At 40.7% G+C, this 21,360-nt stretch overlaps 1 protein-coding gene across 1 annotated transcript in view; it reads right to left on the bottom strand.

The window, feature by feature from the left end:
• LOC142138733 (synaptotagmin-2-like) overlaps nt 1-18,017 on the bottom strand; it is a 124,560-nt gene extending 106,543 nt beyond the window's left edge. Inside the window, exon 1 of the mRNA XM_075195612.1 lies at nt 17,923-18,017. The gene's annotated coding sequence lies outside the window, so the exon portion shown is untranslated. The remainder of the gene's footprint in view (nt 1-17,922) is intronic.
• Between the last annotated feature and the right edge of the window lie 3,343 nt (nt 18,018-21,360).

Here is a 21,360-nt window from a genome sequence, read left to right on the forward strand (position 1 = left end):
CTAATGATCTTCGCACATTTTTTGTGTGCACCACAAAAATGAGCAAAGTTTTCATTACTATAATTGCTGGTTTTGTGCACATAAAAACTGAGGAACACTGCAGCTTATTGAATCAGCCCCAGAGGTCCTGTCCTATTAAAGCCCTTCATTGCTTGAATGTACTACAGAACTTGATCATGTCCTCGTTAACTCTTTATTTGTCAAAGAGACCTACATACAGAAAATTACATTGAATATCTCTGGAGCATCTCATTAGTAGAATCTAATTAAAACACAGCTTCTCCATTACTTGGAAATCCCATTACAGCCTCCTACTTTAATGAACCAACTACCATGATACCATTCTCGAATGCCAATATCCATAATAACTGGCTCCTAAATTCCTGCATGAGATCCTTTGTTTTTAATTCGGGGGTTTTTTCAGCGCTTATACACATTTTCACAAAGAAAACTATATTTATAGGATTCTAGGACAGGAAAATATTGTTCCTATCTGACGAAAGGTGGAAAGCTTTTTACTACACTCACTGTTATAATATATAACTTGCTGTATATGGCAGTTTGTGTGCTGCTTAGAGAGCAGACTTTTTGCAAGTGCACGCCCACAAGACTGTCTGTATAACTTGCTCTACAGTTAGCGGTAACACCACCCATGTTGCAGTGAACATTTATCTCCAGTGAAATTATTGAAGTAGTACACTTTGGGGTCTATTTATCATTGGTGGCCAGTGGGGTGGCTTCAACTATCATTATGTATCTCTGCATATCGTAGCAGTACAAAAAGTTGTGCTGCCACTATTTACCATGCTATGGCTCTTCTGGGAGCCCAGTTGAAGACTCCCCTCCTCCATGATGATCATTTCCTATTCACTGGCTGCCTAACGCTGCAGGCGAAAGGAGGAAGTGTCTCGCGCATGCACTGGTAATGTCAGCACATTTGCTTAGCGCTTTGACCAGGTGAGGGATCCAGTGAAACTAGAGGCCTCAGATCCTATGTTAAAGGTGTTGAGATGGCATTGAAAGTTGATAAATTGCCTAATACATCTGTCCCCATAGGGGTCTATGGGGACAGAAGTAAGCTCCAGTAAATGGGTTAAGATCGGAGAAATCTCTAATTAAGCCAATAAAAAGACATTGGAAAATGAACTCCCGTCCCATAGTGAAGAGTAATCTACGGTGGAATTTAGGGGTCCATAAATCAAGACTCATCCTTAATGACGATTTTCTATCTTTGGTCCAATTTATCACCAAAGAGTTGGCGATGCAGCTGAGCAATGCTTAGCTCCCGGGAGATACTGAGCCAGCATGCTGACTCGTGCAAACGGGCCTGATTCATTAGTGATCTTGGGCCTGATTCATTAGTAATATTATCTGACGTTTTTTGCTTATCTTAAGCAAATCCACTCTGTGCATACTTAGAAAAGGGAGATAAAAAGCAAAATCCGCTGCGTAAGTGAAGAATTTCTTAAGTTAAGATGAAAATCCATCTTAACTTCACTCTTATCTCCCGGTTTCTTCTTAAAAATAAGCATCTTAACTTTTGCACAAGATAAGATCATTAATGAATCAGACGCACGGTCAGGAACTGGAACTCAGGACTTGGGCTTCCAGATCTACATTCATTAAACAAAAAAAGAATAATCCTGTTTTCACCAGATGTAAGGCTTTTCCCTATTTGATAAATAGACCCCTTGAACTGGATTTTTTGGTTCTGCTACAGAGTCTAAGGGTGGTCGTACATTAATGCTTTGTGTGTCTGCATATATTAACCACAAAAACTCAAGTTTATATTAGCCACAAGTTTATCTTCTACTTTTGCCTGCACATAACAGGCAGTGTAAACACAGGGTTCTAAACACACTATCACTGTGTGCTATATGAATACTGCAAAGTTGCTTCACCCAATTTGTCCTTCTACCACTGATGAGAAAACCTTGCTCTTTACTGTTAATCTCAGCTCAAAGACCTTATCATTGTCAGGCGTCGTCTCCGCACTGACACTTGGTGCATGAGACAGACGCCTGCACCTTCTCAGATACCACGCCCTGTTGCCTAGCAGCGGGACGCTATCTCTGCTCACCTGTCAGCAGCCAGCAAGTCAGACCGCCAAAATCTCCCTAACCCAATCAGGATGTACCTTAGGGTATATAAAGCAGCCTCTGACACATGTCTAGTGCCAGAGTATTGGTTCACTCCTGCTCCAGCATTTCCTGAACTTCTGATCCAGTGTGTTCTTCGATTCTGACTCGGCTTCCTGTGACTACTCTCCTGTGTTACGTTTTGGTACCTCGCTGCCCAGCTGGTTTGACTATTTGGCTTGACCTGACTTCTCTCTGGATCCTCCCTGTGTACTGCACCGCTAGGTTGGCTCTGACCCTGATTGCCTTACTACATCTGTCTACTACTGTCGCTACATAGGTGACTGTCTTGAAGAACCGCGACCTGCGTACCCTCTGCAGCTAAGCCAAAACCCCCTTGTGGGGGTCCCTGGTGAATACCGGGGGTACGTTAGACTCCGTGCCTCCCTGTTCAGTTGCGCTAATATTGGTTGGCGGCCATCTCTGCAATTCCGTGACAATCATATGCTCATGTCCCATCTATCTCCCATCTTATGCAGTAGAAAGAATGACAAATGTAAACCACAACACTTCTTGCCTCAAAGACCAGTTCAAACTAAAGCGATTATGTTCATATCCGTGGCAACTGGTTTAATCAGTGTGCAGTAGAATATTGTATATTTCCCTTTGATCTAACACTGCTCATTGCTCACAATCCATTAATTAACTGAAACTCCAGTGAAGTCATCTTCCACTATTGTTAATATCTTTAATATTGCATTTCTCTTCTCCTTGCAGATACAATACCCTGTGTTATTCTTTAGAACAACACGGCCGCAGAATTTATCAGAAAATATCTGCTGATTTTTACTCGAAGCTCATAGAGCTACGAGCAAAAATCAGCTGAGAAATTACCGTAGTGATGATAATAATGCGCACTCTCCCCGACTGTTCTGGAGACTTTTAATAGTGGAAGAACAATGCGGGGAATTGAATCTGCCCCTATATGTTATACAAATGAAAAGAAGTAGCTACTTGCAGACACATATATGAATTCCTGGAACTATCTGGTGAAAAGAATAGTTATACTTTACAATCTCATAAAATTTCTGATTGCCTTTAGAGCCGTTTAAACAAATATTTTCTACATATGAGCTGAAGCTATCTATACCAGCATTGCTGAAGTTGTGACCCCAAATGGCGTAAACCCAATGACTTCAAATGTTATTGTGCCATTGTTCTGTGACTCCAAGCAGAATTGGACCAATGAATCGGTCCGGCAACAGGGGATGCAAAGGCAGCAGTTATTGAACTTGTTCCATCTTAATACTGTGACCAATATTAATCGCTTCTTGCCAATATGCAAAGTAACTTCTGCTGTAACTGCTGAACTTTTCCTTAATGAAGTCTTCACAATCTATAATTTCAAATTCAGGTGTTCAGTTCCCATTACAGTTTGAGAAAGACTTACGCTCACACTCGCAAATTTTGAGATTCTCCCCTGCAGGAGATCCAGGAAGAGAGTACAAGTAGCAAGTGCAGAGGGACATGTCTCAGCAAGTCGCGTGATCTTAGCCTCGTCCAGACTGTGAAATCTTGAGAATATGTTGCTGTGCCGTGAATCACGTAATTGAGGTCTCCATCCTGTCCAATTCACTAGGAACTGTGCAGGATACGGGAGAAAGGCCTGCTCTCCTGCATGACTTTCTCTGGAGCTCTTTGACTATTGTCAAATACCACAGTACTACAATAGATTACACCATTATTTAGTCTCAAAATAGAGCAAAAGAGAGGAAAATGTGTGTATATTGGGCACTCAATGATTTGAGTAATTTATACTATATTAGATAAAATATACATTACGCTTTATAGATATACATTAGAAATGGAGAATGATCATATCTCATCCCCCTCATGTGTGGGTGCACCTTCCTTTATGAAGATGAATCAAGCATATTAGTAATAATTTTTCTAAGTCAAATAAGGGATTAATGATTTCTCTTAGTGCGATGTTAGAATCTACATTACCATTATTTAATCTCAATTTGTAACTGAATGCTTCAGTCATTTTTATATTGTTGCACATATGTTTAACATTGACTACATAAATTTCAAATAAAAGAAAAAGTACCCTACGCTATGTAGGTCTTAAAGGCATCAGCATAATCAGAACATCTTAGTTCGATATCTAAAGTTCACCAAACTGGAATTGCGTCATCAAGCCCTGCCTGTCTCCTCTATTCATACCTCTCATCCCTGCAATGTAGGAAAAGTAGGTAAGTATAAATTAGACTTATACTAGATACTGCTGAAAATCTTACAACAAAGTGTTAGTAATAGCTATGGGTGCTAGGCTACAAATGTCCTGGACCAATTAGACAGCAGCAGACACTGGTTTGTTCTGAGCAACAGCAACCAACGTATTCTCTGCTGCTCGCGTCTAGCCGGTTGCTAGCCAGTTGCAGTTGCCTAGCAAGTCTTGTTCAGTATAAGTCTATTCACTTGAGTATTAATAAGATGGCTTCCTCTAAGCATTTATTACCACCCTTACTTTCTATCACCTGTGCTGGTGACAGTATAGTCTGAACCAGTGTGGTAACTGTATTGTTTGCTGTTGTGACCTGAGCCATATATTGGACTCTGCCCTTAACCTCTGCTTATTTTTGGATTTATTGTTTACTTCTGCCTCCCCTGACCTCAGCCGGATTAACGGACTTGCTATTGGACCTTGCCCTTGCATTTCACCTGCCTTTCTGACTTCGGCCTGAATCACTTTAGTCACCACCTGCCTCCTTATGTGTCCTATCCACCCTAGCTAGCAATATTTTGAATTAATAAGCTCCTATGACCTGGGGATAACCGAGTACTCTGGAAAGCTGCTGCTATAGGTGAAAACCTTGTGAATAGGTTTCTAGGGTTTTTTGTTAACTTAACCAATATTGCCATAACAAAAAGCAGTGTGTGTCAACAAGTTGGGTTCTGCCACTTGCTTCTCTGCCTGGCCTGGCTTTAGGATGATCGTCAGACTCTCTCTGGAGTTTAGGAGATCACCCACTATTGCTAGTCTCCAAAACAGTCGAGGAGAGTCAGCACGTATGATGGAACGTGAGACTGCATTTTTTTTAAAAAATATTATAATGTAGGTATAATGTCCAAAAGGATTACCAGTCATGGTAAATGTGGACATATATCAAATACAGACATACAGAATAAACTACCCTTCTTGATCCTTTCCTGTCTATAAATTAAATGGAATTAATTTGGGAGAATCTATAATGGAAAAGGATTTGGGAGTGCTCGTAGACAGTAGACTTAGCAATAGTGCTCAATGTCAAGCAGCAGCTGCAAGGGCAAACAAAGTATTGGCATGCATAAAAAGGGGCATAGATGCAAGGGAAGACAGTGTAATTTTGCCACTGTATAAATCGTTGGTAAGACCTCATCTTGAATATGCAGTACAGTTCTGGGCACCACTCTATAAAAAAGATAATTTGGAACTAGAAAGGGTTCAGAGAAGGGCGACAAAATTGATAAAGGGTATGGAGTCATTAAGTTATGAGGAAAGGTTAGCCAGTTTAGGCATGTTTACTTTAGAAAAGAGGCGTCTAAGGGGAGATATGATTACTATGTACAAATACATTAGGGGTCAATACAGAGAGCTTTTGTGGGAACTTTTTACCCCAAGGACCATACACAGGACACGTGGTCATCCCCTAAGGTTAGAGGAGAGGAAATTTCACAACCAGCAAAGGAAGGGGTTCTTTACAGTAAGGGCAGTCAAGATATGGAATTCATTGCCAGGGAAGGTTGTGATGGCAGATTCAATAGATATGTTTAGGAAAGGGTTAGACAAATTTTTAGCGGAAAGGTGTATCCAGGGATACGACCGTTAATTTAAAATAAAGGATAGTAGTGGATATAGGGTAAAAATTGGATTGCAATATTGAGTCTGGGGGGATTTTCAAAATTGAAACAGATGGGCGGTTGCCTACTCTGGATTAATTTCAAATATAAGTGCAGGATCGCAGGAGATCCAAAATAGGTTGAACTTGATGGACTGGTGTCTTTTTTCAACCTCATCAAAAAAAAAAAAAAAAAAATGTGAAATGGATGGGAATTTGACAACGTGATCTTCAAGCTCCAGGTCTGCTGCAGAAGGACACAATTCAGAACATGTGGGCGGGGAAGGGAGGACACCAAAAAGTAGGCAAGCATGGTTTAACCGAATTTCCATGGCTACACCGAAATAATTGCTGTGCAGTCACGCAACATGCAAATTACCGGCTTCTCAGATTTTGTAATTTAATTAAATGTAATTCACCAATAGATATCAATAGTACTTATACTATAATACTTATACTATACTTAGTACTTATACTATAACACTTATATTTAATTTTTAAGACCTGATGCTTTCAAAATAAACTTACGATATGGCAACACTAAAATTAGTTCACATGCATGCTATTCAGCTGCATATAACATACATCTCAACATTCCCATTGGAAAGTTTAGAAAAATTAGGCCATGCCCCTATTCACCTAAATCATTTTCTGTAAAACCGCGGCGCATATCTGATAAGCCTCACTAGTTTTTGTCACCGTACAGCTGAGATTATATAAGAATTGTTGGGGGGCTTGATATAATAAAGATGTAGGTATGTAGCATGCATTTCAACCAATGCGGTCAAGTAATATATATATGTAGATGCCAGGAGCTGGCTGGGCTGCGGGGTAGGGGGGCATCTGCAAAAGTGGCATATTTACACCGATATGCTGAGTCATAGACATTTCAAGATTAATCCAGCTCTACATCAATCACATATGCACGTCATACTTACACCCAGATATATGTACAGCCAACCAGGTCATAAGCACAAGAAAAGATTTGTCATTGTGAAAAATGCATTCACCTTTGTGTCCCTCTAATAATTTAATTGTGGTAGGGACTAATACTGTATTGACGTGAGCTATTAATTTAATGGGCTTAGGTCTTATTAACTTATTTGTGGGGGCTATTTATTTAATGGGTGTAGAGGCTATTAATATAGTGGTGAAGTAGGGGAGGGAGGCCTAGAACATTCACTAGTTTCTTTGCTTACAATGAGGTGAATCTCTATTTCTTTTCCAAACAGGTCCCCAACATTCCAAGATCCAGTCAGGCAAAAACTGAGCTTAAGACACAGACAGCAGCACTAGTTAGTCAAAGTTGCAAGAGTAGGTAGAAGAGAGCACCATAATGTTTGAAATGGCTAGCGCTTGAAGGGTTAGATACCCCCCCCACAGTAGAATGGCTACTTCTCCGGCAAAGCACCACCGCTGGGAGGTAGCATCTACTACCACCAAAAATGGAGGGGGGGGGGAGCTCCAGTGGTCTCCCTTGTCCAGGGCACTAAAATGTTGCAATGCTGGGGAATTGTCTTGTGATTATAGGGCCATGTTTTTTATCCTGTGTTTTAGGCACCCCCTGACCATTGGCAACGTAGGTCCTGAATTATTATGCAGACACTGAACACTGAATGTGCTGGGAAGTGATGGTGCAATCAGCTACCTTGCCCTGCCCACACACTACTGACCACTCAATTCATAATTAGAAATAGTTTTGAACCCCTTTTATCAGCAGTATACTGCTCACTAGAACTTACAATCTAAAAGGAAAGAAATAGATGAATGGCTTACACATGGGAGTGAGCCAACGTAAGGGGATATGAGGGCAAGAATCAAGAGTGGGATAGATGAAGGATTCAAAATGGTGAGGTATACTATATGGTGAAATGGTTAAGTGGAGTACTGGTAGGCTCTTCTATACTGGTGGGTTTTCAATGACCGTTTGAAGCTATAGAGGCTAGGGGATATTTTAAGGGGGACTATTCCAGTGGCGGGACAGGAGAAATCTTGGATAAGGGAGTAAAATGTGGTAACCAGAGGGGAGGAAAGGTGATGGTCATTGCCCAACCGGAGAGGGAGTATGTATGGGTATAAGTTTGGAGATGTAGAGAGCAGTGTAGTTGGAGAGGACCTGATATGTGACGGTGAGGAGTTTGAAGAGGATTATGTAGAGTAAGGGGAGCCAGTATAAGGTTTGGCTAAAAGGGTAGGCAGATGTCGAGGGGCAAGAGCGGAAGATAAGTCTAACTGCAACATTAAGTATAGATTGAAGAGGAGTGAGATGGGAGCCTGGGAGACCAGTAAGGAGAAGGTTGCAGTAGTTGAGACGAGAAATGAGTGAGTGGATAGGAGCTTTGGTGACATCCTGGAAGAGGAAGGGTCTGACATGGAACAGAGGAGATAGTGATGTTGTGAACAGTGATAGAGAGGTCGGGAGGGGAGGAGATTTGATAGAGGGAAGAAAATGAGTTCAGTTTTGGCCATGTTAAATTTGAGAAAGCATAAGGACATACAGGAGGAGATGGCAGAGAGGCAACTGGACACCTGAGAGAGGAGGGAATGGGATAGATCAGGAAATCAGAGGTAGAGATGAGTGTCATTTGCATAAAAGTGGTACTGGAGGCCGAAGGAACTGATGAGTTAATCCAAGGAGGAGGTGTAGAGAGAAATACAGAGGACCAAGGACAGAAACCTGTGGGACTCCTACAGGAAGGATGGATGGGGAGGGGGAGGATCCAGAGGTAGAAACAGAGAGGTTGGTGAGGTATGAGGTGAACCATGAAAGGACAATGTCAGAAAGGCCAATGGTGTGAAGGTTGTATAGTAGGGGAGGGTGGTCCATGGTGTCAAAGGATGCAGAGAAGTCCAGGAGGTTAAGCAGGAATAACTGGCCTTTGGATTTGGCCAAGCATAAATCATTGGTGAATTGGTCAAGGCAGTTTCTGTGGGATGGAGGGGGCAGAAATCAGATTAGAGAGGATCAAGGAAGAAGTTGTCAGAGAGATAGTTGCTGAGACAGTTGTATACTAGCCACTCAAGTATTTTGGAGGCAAAAGGGAGTAGAGAAATGAGGCCGTAGTTAGAGAGTGCGGTGGGGTCAAGATTGGAATTTTTAAGAGTGGGTGAGACAAGAGCATGTTTAAAGGATAAGGGGACGATTCCAGTGGAGAGGGACAGATTGAAAAGGAGAGCAAGGTGGGAGCAGGTAATGGGGGAGAGGGACCAAATGAGGTGAGAAGGGATGGGATCCAGGGAGCATCTTGAGAGTGGAGAGGATAATATAAGTGAAAGGACTTTGTCACCCTTAGCAGGATGGAAGGAGCACAAGAGTTGGTGCCTGGAGGTAGAGGAGGGTGGGGAGGTAGGGATTGCAGAAAAGTAATGGGAAGAGAAGACTTCTGATGTTTGGAAGTGAAAAAGGAAGTAAAGTCAGTGGCAGTAAAGGAGGGCAGGGGGGCAAAGGAGGATGTGGAAAGTGGCAAAAAGGCGTCAGGGTTTAGACTACTGTGAAGAGATGAAAGACTTTAAGAAGGATTGTTTTGTAGGGGAGACAGCGGAACTGTAGGATGAGAAAATAAATATGAAATGAAAGAAGTCTATGAAGGAATGAGATTTACTCCAGTGGCATTCGGTGGTACGTGTGCATTTTTGAAGAAACTGGGTAAATTTGGAGTGCTTGGGTTAGGATTTAGAGCAGCGAAGGTGGACAGAAAAGGCATGGGCAGCAAGGTCAAGAGCGGTGGTGAGGGTGTGGTTGTAGAAGGAAGACTGCCTGGTTGGGGCAAGCCACGGTGGATAGAGGTGGAGAGGAGAGTTTGAAGTGAAGAGGAAAAAATAGCAGGATAAAGAGCATCAAGATTGCATCTAGAAAGGGTATATAGGGGCAGGAGATGAGGAGAGTGAAGGAGAGGAGATGGTGGTCAGAGTGTGGGAAAGGAGAGTTGTAGAAGTCAGAAAGAGCACATTTATGGGAGAAGATAAGGTCAAGGAAGTGACCAAGACAGTGGATATGGGAAGGGGTCCATTGTGATAGGCTAAAGGAGGAAAAAGGGCAAGAAGTTTGATGTACGCTGGGTCTGTGAGGTTATTAATGTCGATAGTAAAGTTACCTAGGATGATGGAGGGAAGGTCTGAATAGAGATTGTGGGGAAGCCAGGCAGCAAAATTAGAGGAAATTGGGAAGAAGGACCAGGGGGTGTTAGATGTCTGAGACATGGAGATGGATGGGGTCGAAGAGACAGATGGAGTGGAACTCAAAAGAGGAGAATGAAAGGGATGGTGTGACTGGATCACTTATGAATAACTTAGTGTATAAATGTATTTAAATGAAATATCGCGGGGCGCTTATTTATGTAATTGCACATGCACTTATTTTTGATATTGTGTATATTTTGGTAAGGGAAATCTTTAATTTCTGAGACCAGGGAGAGAAAATTTGTTTTATCTGTTTTAACATTTCTAGAGGCTATTTACAGGGGGGAGTGAGTACTTATAGATAGAGGCGAGGTAGACTTTGTTGCACCGCAACGCTAGCTTGATAATTGCCTTGTTGCTAACCAGCCAGTTTAAGAGAGAAGCTGTCATCTTTATATGTCAGATCTCCTATACTAAATTGAAGTGGCTACATTTTGACCTCCATACCCTCTCACTGATCCTCTGTTAGTAACCCTTGCAATACTATAATTGGCAGGCGCCGCTAGAAAAATGTGATTCTCAGCGAAAACATGAATGGTCAAACAGCCACATCGCTCAGCTGATGTCTGTTTAATCGGACCACACCTCTACAGTTCCAGGCTTAACGTCACAACCATCTGCAGTTTCAATCAGACTTTTTATATCCATTTGACACACGGCAAGATAATAGTATTCTCACAATCTGCATGTGACGACTAACCGAGGAGCAGAGAGGAGCAGAGCGCCGGAGAAGAAAGAAGACAGGAAGATAAGAAGACTAGAAAAGAGGAATACAAAAGAGAAAAAGGCAATAGAAAGTAATCTAAACGGAGAGGAATCTTATAGGAGAAATCAAGGTCCCTTTATGGAAACCATATGCTATTCTACACGCATGATACTTGTTGTCTACTAGTGAGTATATACCTTTAAGGGGCTAAGAGGATTGCTCCATCACGTGGTGTTCTGGTATCATCATAAAACACACGGGAATTTAAGGGTTATTACTATTGAATGTTTTAGGTTATACAGGCTATGCTATGTCTGTTTTCCCTTCCTTTTATATATCTTCATGATGTATACATATGAAATGGATTAATCTAAGGAGAAGAATCTTCCGTTTCATCAAGAATACCTGATTTCTAGTGGATAAGATCTAAAAAGCAGGACATTTATTTGGACAATATTTTGGAGTGCACTAAGAGCTATTACTATTAGCGCCTTCTTCCCTTTATTCTGTTTGGTTATATTTATGTATATGTACTCATAGGGATTTGTGTACTTAAAGGTGAAGGGCTGCTCTTTGGTTTACCCGTGCAGATCTACTCCTATTATTGTTGTATTTCTAGAGGAAATGCCTTATTTCTGATGTATATATCTGATTCAATAAGCCTTTGTTTTGAAAGTCTTTTGTATCTCTCGGTGTAAGTAAATGTCTTGTTTGGGGTTTACAACTTTTCCTGGGGAATTTTTTTCTTTGGAAATATGTATTCTGCAACTGTTGGAAGAAAGGGCTCATGCTAATCTCATGCTAATCTCATGCTAAATAGACCTTTTCTGTGAGGGTCATAGCAAGATGTAATTAGACTTGCTGTCCACTGTAAGATGCAGGATATCACAGCAAGGTTTTAAGATATCACAGATAAGCATAAATATTGTTAGCTTTGTAATGCATGTAAATCCTTGTTTGTGTAAACACATTGCATCCTGATTCTAAAAATAGCTTGTGTCCAATTCAGTATAAAAAGCACTGTCTTGTACACTGAAATGTATCATTTTGATGTTCTATCTGACCTGGCCACTGATACCTTTAATCACTCTTTGCTTCAAGACCCTGCTTGACAACTTCTTCAATATTGCTGTAATCCTGTGACCTGCAGATTAGACCGGAAAGCTTATCCATTCTCCGTCTGTTTCTGAGATTGGATCCAGCTCTCCAGTACCACCACTCTGCTGCTAGTCAGCAGCTGGCCAGTGTGGTAGGCCAGGGGTATCCATCCACAGCACCCTGATCCATAGTAAGTGGTCAGGGGTATCAGCCTACTGCAGCAGGAGGGGCATATTCGAAATAACGAAAGGGGACATGGCAAATTAAGCCCAGCCAGTTCCCAGCAACAATATGGTGACATAGGAGATGACATGAAAGGTACAATTGGCGGACAGGAGGATGAGCACTCTACGCCTAGGCGGTCATCAGGTGTGACAGAGTGGGATAATGAGAGGCCCACCATAGGAGAGGGAAACAGGGGAAGCAGTATCACTGGAAGAAAGCCAGGTGTCACAAATGCCCAGCCTGTTCCAGTTACAGCAATCTGCTGGCTGTGACTGGTGTCACCTTAGTTCCTTATGTTCACCAGAACCACTTATTAATGTTCCACACTTAAATCACATACACATATAGCATGAGACTCCCTGGGCTTCGGAAGTTCACAAAGAATCACGGAGAAATATGCTAGATTACATATGTTTAATCTGATAAATATTTCTAAGGCTTATTTACAAAAAGGTAATAAACAGACATACAATAAATTGCACAAATGAGTTTCAAAAAATAAAATAGGAAATAAAACCAGAAGAATGGCACATTTCAGTCTTGACAGACTCCTTCAAAGAAATTAACAAAATTATTGTCTAAGGCAGATTTTAAACCTTTCTTACAAGCTCTTCACCCCCACCTTAGGAATTTCATTTTTCACCTAAGTTAGATCGATGCCACAGGGCTTCGAAGTAAATCATGGATGTCCCAAGACCTAGCATTTTCACAGGACCTTGAATTCTCACCTCTGCTCTTCTGATTAAGTAGTTTACAACTTTGGGCCTCCATTATCCTGTCTCTCCCTGGTCTGGCTATTTTCACAATACCTTTGACACTTGCCTAGGTCAGACTCAGGTTAGTTAACAAAATACAGTTTGAAAGGTTACATAAAATATTCGAAGTGTTATACATAAATTCAACAGAAAATAACAATCAGTCATTAGATATACTACATAATCTCAAGGAGGTTAAGACAGTTGGAGATGAAGGAGTCATGGATAGAGTGCAGTGGGTCATGGATGTATCTGGAATTCCAGAGAGCACAGGAGAAAGGGACAGAGGGAAGTGGGAAGATACGGATGACATTGACAGGGTTGCTGGTGCTTGCGGGTGGGCTGGATTTATTATTTACTTCCAAAACTTCAAGCAAGGGTTCAATGGTATTTACTCTATGACTCTGTGAGCCACATTCAGATTTCATTCAAAGAGTTATGGTGGTTACTTTCAAAGATTCAGAGTTCTGTTGGCTCTATCCATCAGACTTGCCGATTGTAGATTAAATGTGCACCCCTGGGTAATATAACAGCTAGGTATTCACAGTTACTGCAGGTTAAAATATGAGCTGTAGACTATAGATGGTACTGTAACCTTTACTGTACTGTAAAAAACAAAATTTACAGGAACTCTATTAAATAGCAGAACTGTATATCAGTAGTAGGGTGCTGCTGATCTCACTAGAGAAATAACAACGCTACACGGCACATTGTCAGACACATGGCCCACACGTCACATGACCTGCACCATGTCAACACATGAGGCTTCAAGCCTTGGGAGCAGCTTGTTTGAATTCTTCCAGGCCCACAAAAAATTACAATTACAGTAATAGCTGTGGGGCCCCCTGATATGTGTACCCCCTGTCATCCCCTATTGGCAACCCTGGGCATACTGACTCGATATATGTTCTTCTAACATACGGCAAGTACTACTGAGTAAATGCTGGCATATTGCAGAAATTAAGGTGTGCCATTCTCTGACCTTGCAAAATAATTAATTTCACTCAATATAAAATGCTCTGCTAGAAAACATCCCACTTACCTTCCTATTATATTACATGAGGTGAATTAACTTGAAGATGCTTAAAAACACACTTCTCATCAACTTGTTAATTCAGCCCAGGTTATTGCAAATAGTAAAATAAGTGGGAGGTTCAAGAACAGAACATTTTATACTGTTTGGAATAGATCATGCCCAAAAGATTTACATATGGCACGCAAGTGGAGACTTGGATCTTTTTATTATAATGTATGGCAATAAGGCTGATCTTTTGATAGAAAATTACTTATCACCTCAATCTATCATTAAAATGTCACTGAGGCAGTTGAGCAATACTCAGCTGCCTCAGCGATACTAGCCCAGTGGTAAGGGGCAACATACCTCCTTGCTGTGCCAGTTTTAAGGGAAATGTACGTGTGTGACCCAGCTGGCCAATTCAGATATGTGCCGAGGAACTCAAAGCCCAGACTCGATGGGGAAAAAAATGGATTTAAAATATTAAAACAATAAAAAAAATGTTAAAAAGTATTCACAATTTAAGTATTAAAGCATGTTTTCACCTTTGATGTATAGGGCAGAAGCTCTATTGTCTGTAGAAGTATCTGTTTTCACAGGAGATGGCACTTTTGTCATTTAATAAACAGACCAATTTACCAGACAACAGTCCCACATTTTTGGGGGAGGATTAAGCAATGTTTAGGCCACCAGTCTGTGAGTTCGATGGAAGGTGGCACATGGCCTATTGTGTCCTGAATTTTTAAACTGGAATGTTATTAGGTATGGGAGAATATTGCATACCATTAATAGGGGCAATAATGTCTGCACTGATCAACCACAGCATTGAAACCACTGACAAGTGAAGTGAATAACATTCACTATCTTCTTGGATTGGCACCTGTCAAGGGGATTTATTAGGCAGCAGGTGAACAGTTCTTGAAGTTGATGTGTTGGAAGCAGGAAAAATGAGCAAGCATAAGCATCTCCAAAACGGCAGGTCCTCTGGGGTGTTCCTGGTATGCAGTGGTTAGAATCTACCAAAATTGGTCCAAGGAAGGACAGCCGGTGAACCAGCGACAGGGTCATGGGCACCCAAGGCTCACTGATGCACGTGGGGATCGAAGGCTATCCCGTCTGGTCCAATCCCACAGAAAATCTACTGTAGCACAAATTACTGAAAAAGTTAAAGCTGACTATGATAAAAAGGTGGCAGAAAACAGTGCATTAAAGCTTGCTGCGTGTGGGGCTGCGTAACCCCAGACTGGTCAGAGTTCCCATGCTGACCCCTATACACCACCGAGAGCGGCTACAATGGGCATGTGAGTGCCAGAACTAGACCATGGAGTAATGGAAGAAGATGGTCTGGTGAATCACGTTTTCTTTTACATCATGTGAATGGCCGGGTGCTTGTTTGTGTTGTTTACCTGAGGAAGAAATGGCAGTAGGATGCACTATGGAAAAAAGACATGCAGGCGGAAGCAGTGCGATGCTCTAGGCAATGTTCTGCTGGGAAAACTTGGGTCCTGTCATTCATGTGGATGTTACTTTGACACGTATCACCCACCTAAACATTGTTGTTCCCTGATGGCAGTGGCCTCTTTCAGCAGGATAATGCACCCTGCCACACTGCAAAAAATGTTCAGAAAAAGAGGCAAAGAGTGTAGTGTGTTCAGTTGGCCTCAAAATTCCCCAAATCTCAATTTGATCGAGCATCTATGGGATGTGCTGGAAAATCATGGAGGCCCCATCTCACAACTTACAAGACTTAAAGGATCTGTGCTAACATCTTGGGGCCAGATACCACAGTCAGAGGTCTTGTGGAGTCCTTGCCTCGACGGATCCAAGCTGTTTTGTCAGGATGAGCGGGACCTACACAATATTGGCCAGGTTTTACTGTTGTGGCTGATCAGTGTATACTAGTATAGAGCAAATACTGCTACTATGGGGTATTACTTTGTATAGTGGCACTGGACATAACATGTACTATATGTTAACATGCAATAGACACTGTATTGACATGAGGCTATACTTCATAACATTTATATGTTTTATTTAGTTTTTTAATGTAAGGAAATTGGAGCGAAAGAAGGATCTATGCAACTGGAACAGATGCTGAAAAAAAGTATGTGGCCAAAAAGAGAGGAAACTAAGCTAAGATGGGGTTGTGTTGTATGTCAGGAGGCCAAGATGGCAGTTTCATGGTGCAACCCCAAAGTCAGAGAGGCTTTGAAAAACATCTGCACAGATGGAGTATTATTTTGCACTTTGTGATGTGAACCTTTTTTTGTAAACTGCAGTAAAACCCATGCAATTGCGTACAAAACATGGAGTGAGCTGCTACACCTTATAGGGCTGTAAGGGTCCCCCATTCTATTTTATTTTATTATATCATCACCTTAACTATATTACATATCAAAATCCAATAATACTCACGTTAAACTATAAATAGTAAACAGTGGAAAAGTGGAAAAAGGTATGCTTTCAGCTAAAATAACCTTAACATGAATTACAATAGCTAATTTATGTTATGGATATTTGCTGGCTTTTCAAGCAAAGCTTTCAAAAGCAGACACTCTCCTGCACTGAGTAAATGACCTTACAGTATACAAATGTCAAAATCACAAGGTAGATATAATATCATTATAATTAATATTAACATTTATTTACATAGTGTCAGAGTATTCTTCAACACTTTAAATAGTACTATAAAGTGTTAACCTGATAGCATATCCACATATGCATGATATGGTAAAAGGGAAAAAACTAGTAAATAATGCACTATAATTATATACAAATTTTCTGATACTCTAATAAAACACTCTATGTTAATTGATCTTAAATAAGAGTGCATTTGTGTAAAAGCAGCAAATGTATTTGCATAGCACTAACAGATCTGTATGTTGTACGTAGTGAAGAACAATGCTTACAAAAATCTGTAGATAACACTTATGTATATTCCTATATACTGTTACTAGGTATATATGAATCCATTTTATCTTGGCGTGCAGCTTTGCAGCTATATATCTAGTATACCCCCCCAGTCTTTTCCACATTTTTACAGTTAGATTAAACAATGCTTAGAGGATTTGTAATTCCAGAGACGAAGCACTACAGACAATCTAATAAGTTTGCTCCCACTGTTCCGCAAAGTCACCCCTCCACTTTCCACAACCTACAAATTAGGCTGATCTACTTACACCCATAACGCAAGAAGCCTGTCGATTTTGTGTTACAACAAGCACGTTATAATTTTAAATTGTGCTAAATATATAGTTACCTATAATACACACAATGTTATGTTTATAGAAGGCTGTCATACAATGATAAATAGTAAATCAAGTTGTAGGCAGGCGCTGGCTGTCATGAATACTGTAAATATAACAAACTGACGACAAAACAATAGTAAGGTTACAGCTCAGCACCAAGATTTTCCCCTATACCAGAAGTAAATATCTCCTAGGCGTTATATGATTATGTTGAATGTATACGCCGCAGCCTGGATTTAAAACATGATTTAAATTTTACATTTTTTGTCGATGAATAGGAGTCGAGATTTCAGAAAATAAAAATATGGTCCATAAAAAAATACCCATAAATCCACGTTATGTATAGTATTAATTCTGGGAATTCGAAAGTCTTTTCATTGGATCTGGTTAGCCTTCAGAGAATACATGGGGGAAGGGAAGCGGAGAGCGCTGATGCTGCAGAATTTGTGCAGAGCAAAAACTAAGAAAAATGTTGAGATGTTAAAAGGGAGGGCAACACCGCAGAGCCCAGAACACGCCCAGTATAATAACCACTTCAGCGCCAAGGTCTGCAGTGTAAGCCCCCATCCCTGATTAATACCTCCAAAACCTAATTGTAAAAATAGCCGTGGCGCATCCCAGTTCATTAACATATATGTTTCTTTGACAAACATGCATACTACAAGTACATCAGGCACTGCACAACGATATAAAGCTGGTCCTTGTTTCCGCATTGTTTTATTTTTGTGGTGTTTTACCTGTGAGTGGAGTTTCTTGTCCTGCTTGTGTTTCTCTCGCCCGGTTATCTGCAACTCTGTCTGCAGTAGTACAGAGACACGCGTGCTCCTTTTCTCTCCCCTCCCTCTCTCTCCCCCTCTCCTAATTCCTATTCCTCCCACGTCTCCCTGCATCCCAGTCCGTATTGGTCAGTGTCGGGCCCTCAATATGCTAAACTGTTTAGTCCCAGTGGAACCACAAATGACCCAGATGGTAACAGCAAGAAATCATTGACCCTTTACAGATCTATGTTCTCCTTTCTTAATCACAGAAAGTTGTTGTCTTTCTAGGATGATCAGAAATAGAAAATGTCAATTCTCTCTCTCTCTCTACAGATCTATGTTCTCCTTTCTTAATCACAGAAAGTTTTTGTCTTTCTAGGATGATCAGAAATAGAAAATGTCACCTCTCTCTCTCTCTCTCTCTCTCTCTCTCTCTTCTCTCTCTCTCTTCTCTCTCTCTCTCTCTCTCTCTCTTCTCTCTCTCTCTCTGTTCTCCCTATAGGCTTCAATGGCTAACACCAGCTTCAGATGGCGTTAACCATCGGCCACAAGCAGGGCCATACATGTAAAAAGAGAATATATATATATATATATATATATATATATATATATATATATATATATATATATATATATAGGGGCCCTGGTGCACTGCTTTGCCCGGGGGCCCATAATGTTGCTAAGATGGCCCTGCTTGTGCCCGACGGCCCCCTAAACTTACCTTTCAATCGCCTAAGTCCGGTCCTCTTCTCTTCTTTTTTCTTTAGTCCTCCGTGCTATGCTCAGAGTGAATGTCGGGCGTGATGACTTCATCACGCCTGAAATTCACTGCGTCCAGAGAGGGAGCCGGATCGTCACCTGACCGTTTAGGTCACCTGTCCATCATGCCCAGTCGGAAAGACGGCCCTGGGCGCAAGTCCTGAAAATCTTTGATTTTTAAAACTTATAAAGCATGAAAAAATACTCACTACTATTGCTTATGATAACAGCAAGAAGGCAGCAGATATCTCCGATATTAAATTTGAGGTGGTTTTCAGGGATTAGGGGTTTGTTAAATGGTTGGAGCACCAACAAATGCAAAACAATTTATTCAACTACAAGCAGGGTCACCGAGTTGTTGCGCAGGTCCAATTTGTAATGTGTAGCAGTTTTTACATATTAACAAATTATTTGGCAAATAGACCAAAAATGCTATATATAATCTAAAATTTGTTGCTTTCTCGCATTGTCGCTATGTTGTCTTGTGGCGACGTTTCCTTCCAGCAGTCAAACAATTTTTTTACAACTAAAAAATGGTGTTTTCAATATTTGTTGCTCTGTCGCATTGTCGCACTGTTGCTATGTGATCTAATAGCTTATTTTTTCTATACCAAATAACTATGTAAGATTTGGCAGCTTTACATTGAGAGCTGTGGAAGATATTCGCCAACAAGATAAAGTTTAATGTTCCCAGGAGGTACAGAAAGCTCGGGTAGGGTGAGTGCTGAGACAGCATGGCTCCTGCACTGCTTGCATAGCATAAGGTCTCCTGATATAAGGTGTGATTTCTTTGGAAATTGACCTTTTAAAAGCTGGATAACCTTTATTACTTCCTTTAAAATCACCTGTTAAGATTCTTACTCTCAACATATGTTTTAAAGACCCTAATAACATACAGACTTTGCCACATTTGTTCCTTTGAATTTTGAGGATTTGGAAAGAATGACATAAGAATATCTTAGCTTTCAAGCAAAGTTAAAAACCACCTTAGGTCGAAATGACTCCTTGGGTCTCAGTACCAGTGTGTTCTGCTAAAAGTAAAAATAGGGTTCTGTTAGTTGAAAATATCTCCAGACACCAGCAAAAGGGCTCTACTGTGTGATCCCACTCCCCTCCCACATTCAAATATATCTGACAGCAGTAGTGGAGTGGATTTAGTGGATCTGGATTGTTTGCCCTTGGATCTCCTGCATTAAGTAGTATAAAGCTAAATGTTTTCAAATTTCTTCTGTTGTAGGAGCATCTTGGCACCTAAACTGGCAAAGTTTCTAGATCTGCCTCCCTATGGAGATGTGCTCAGCACCCTGTTTTGCTGGCACCCATCATCTTGGGATAGACAAGTTCTCTGGCCTGGCTGTGGATTGAGGATGTCACATAAATGGGTGAGGTTTCAACCCAAAGTGGATATTTTTGTGCAGATCGGGGCAGGGTATGGGAGAATAAGGGGCTTATTTTGTCCAGTTTTTACATGTTTAAATGTTGGGAGTTATGGTAACAGGCCTCTTTATAAAGCACAAATATTAATAGGTCTGGTCTGGTGTAACTCTTGTTCCAATGTTTTTGGCTTTTAGTTAGGTTGTCTTACGTTTTTCTATTTAAGTATTTACAATACATTAGCAATATCCCATGCATTCTTGAATTATTTTATTGTACTACGAGTCCTCATCACAACTGGTGGATTCCATGGATCTATCACTCTGTTTGTAAAAAAAAAAGTTCTTCTTTACGTTACCTCTCAGTCTTCCTCCTTCCAAATTTATAGCCGGTCCCCTTATTCTAAAATCTTATTATTTTTTAAAAAGTCTTACTTCCTAAACTCTATTAAAAAGTTTTATATATTTGAATGTTCCTATCATATCCCCCCCCCCTCTCTTCTAAATTGTATATATTCAGCTCTTGTACTTTTTCCTGATAGGTTTTGCTATGCAGCAATTTTGCAGCCCTACTTTGAAGTCAGGGCCTCTAGCACTGTACATAGTACACAAGATGAGGTCTATGTTCATTATCTTCACATCATGAGAAACTAAAACTCCAAGGTCCCTTTTCTATGTTGTTGTTGATCTTCCATATTCCATCCATGCATACTGTATTTTACTTTCAGATTTGCTTCCCACGTGTATTATTTTTCATTTTGGTCTATTAAATTTAACATTCCACACTTTAGTACAAGTATGGGCACCCTGATAAAATTCAAAGGCTGCATGCACAACTATCTAACCTTAAAGAGAACCACACATTACCCTTAATTCCACCACGTTAAAACAATACATTTAGGGGCAGATTCAATTGAGTGCGTTGTTCCTCACAACATCGCGGCCATGCATTTTTTACTGGTAGAATGGTAAAAATTAACACTCATTTTTGCTCGCATCTCTATGTTGTATGAGCAAAAATTAGTGAGATTTCTGCAAAAAAAAATCTGGAGACACCTCACACTGAGTTTTTCTCAATTAATAAGAGAAAGAGACACCAATCAGTAATAACATATGAGCAGACATTGTTGCAAGTCAAAGTATTACTCTACTGCTGAGAGGACTAAGTTATCCATTGTCATATAAAAATCTATCTAGCAGAACCATTCTCTGATTTTGGGTGGGTAACAAGATCGCCAATGGAGTGGGACTAGAGCCTTGGCAGTGTTGATTTAGTGATTCAACA

This window comes from Mixophyes fleayi, chromosome 2 (genome assembly GCF_038048845.1).
Source record: "Mixophyes fleayi isolate aMixFle1 chromosome 2, aMixFle1.hap1, whole genome shotgun sequence".
Classification (NCBI taxonomy): domain Eukaryota; kingdom Metazoa; phylum Chordata; class Amphibia; order Anura; family Limnodynastidae; genus Mixophyes; species Mixophyes fleayi.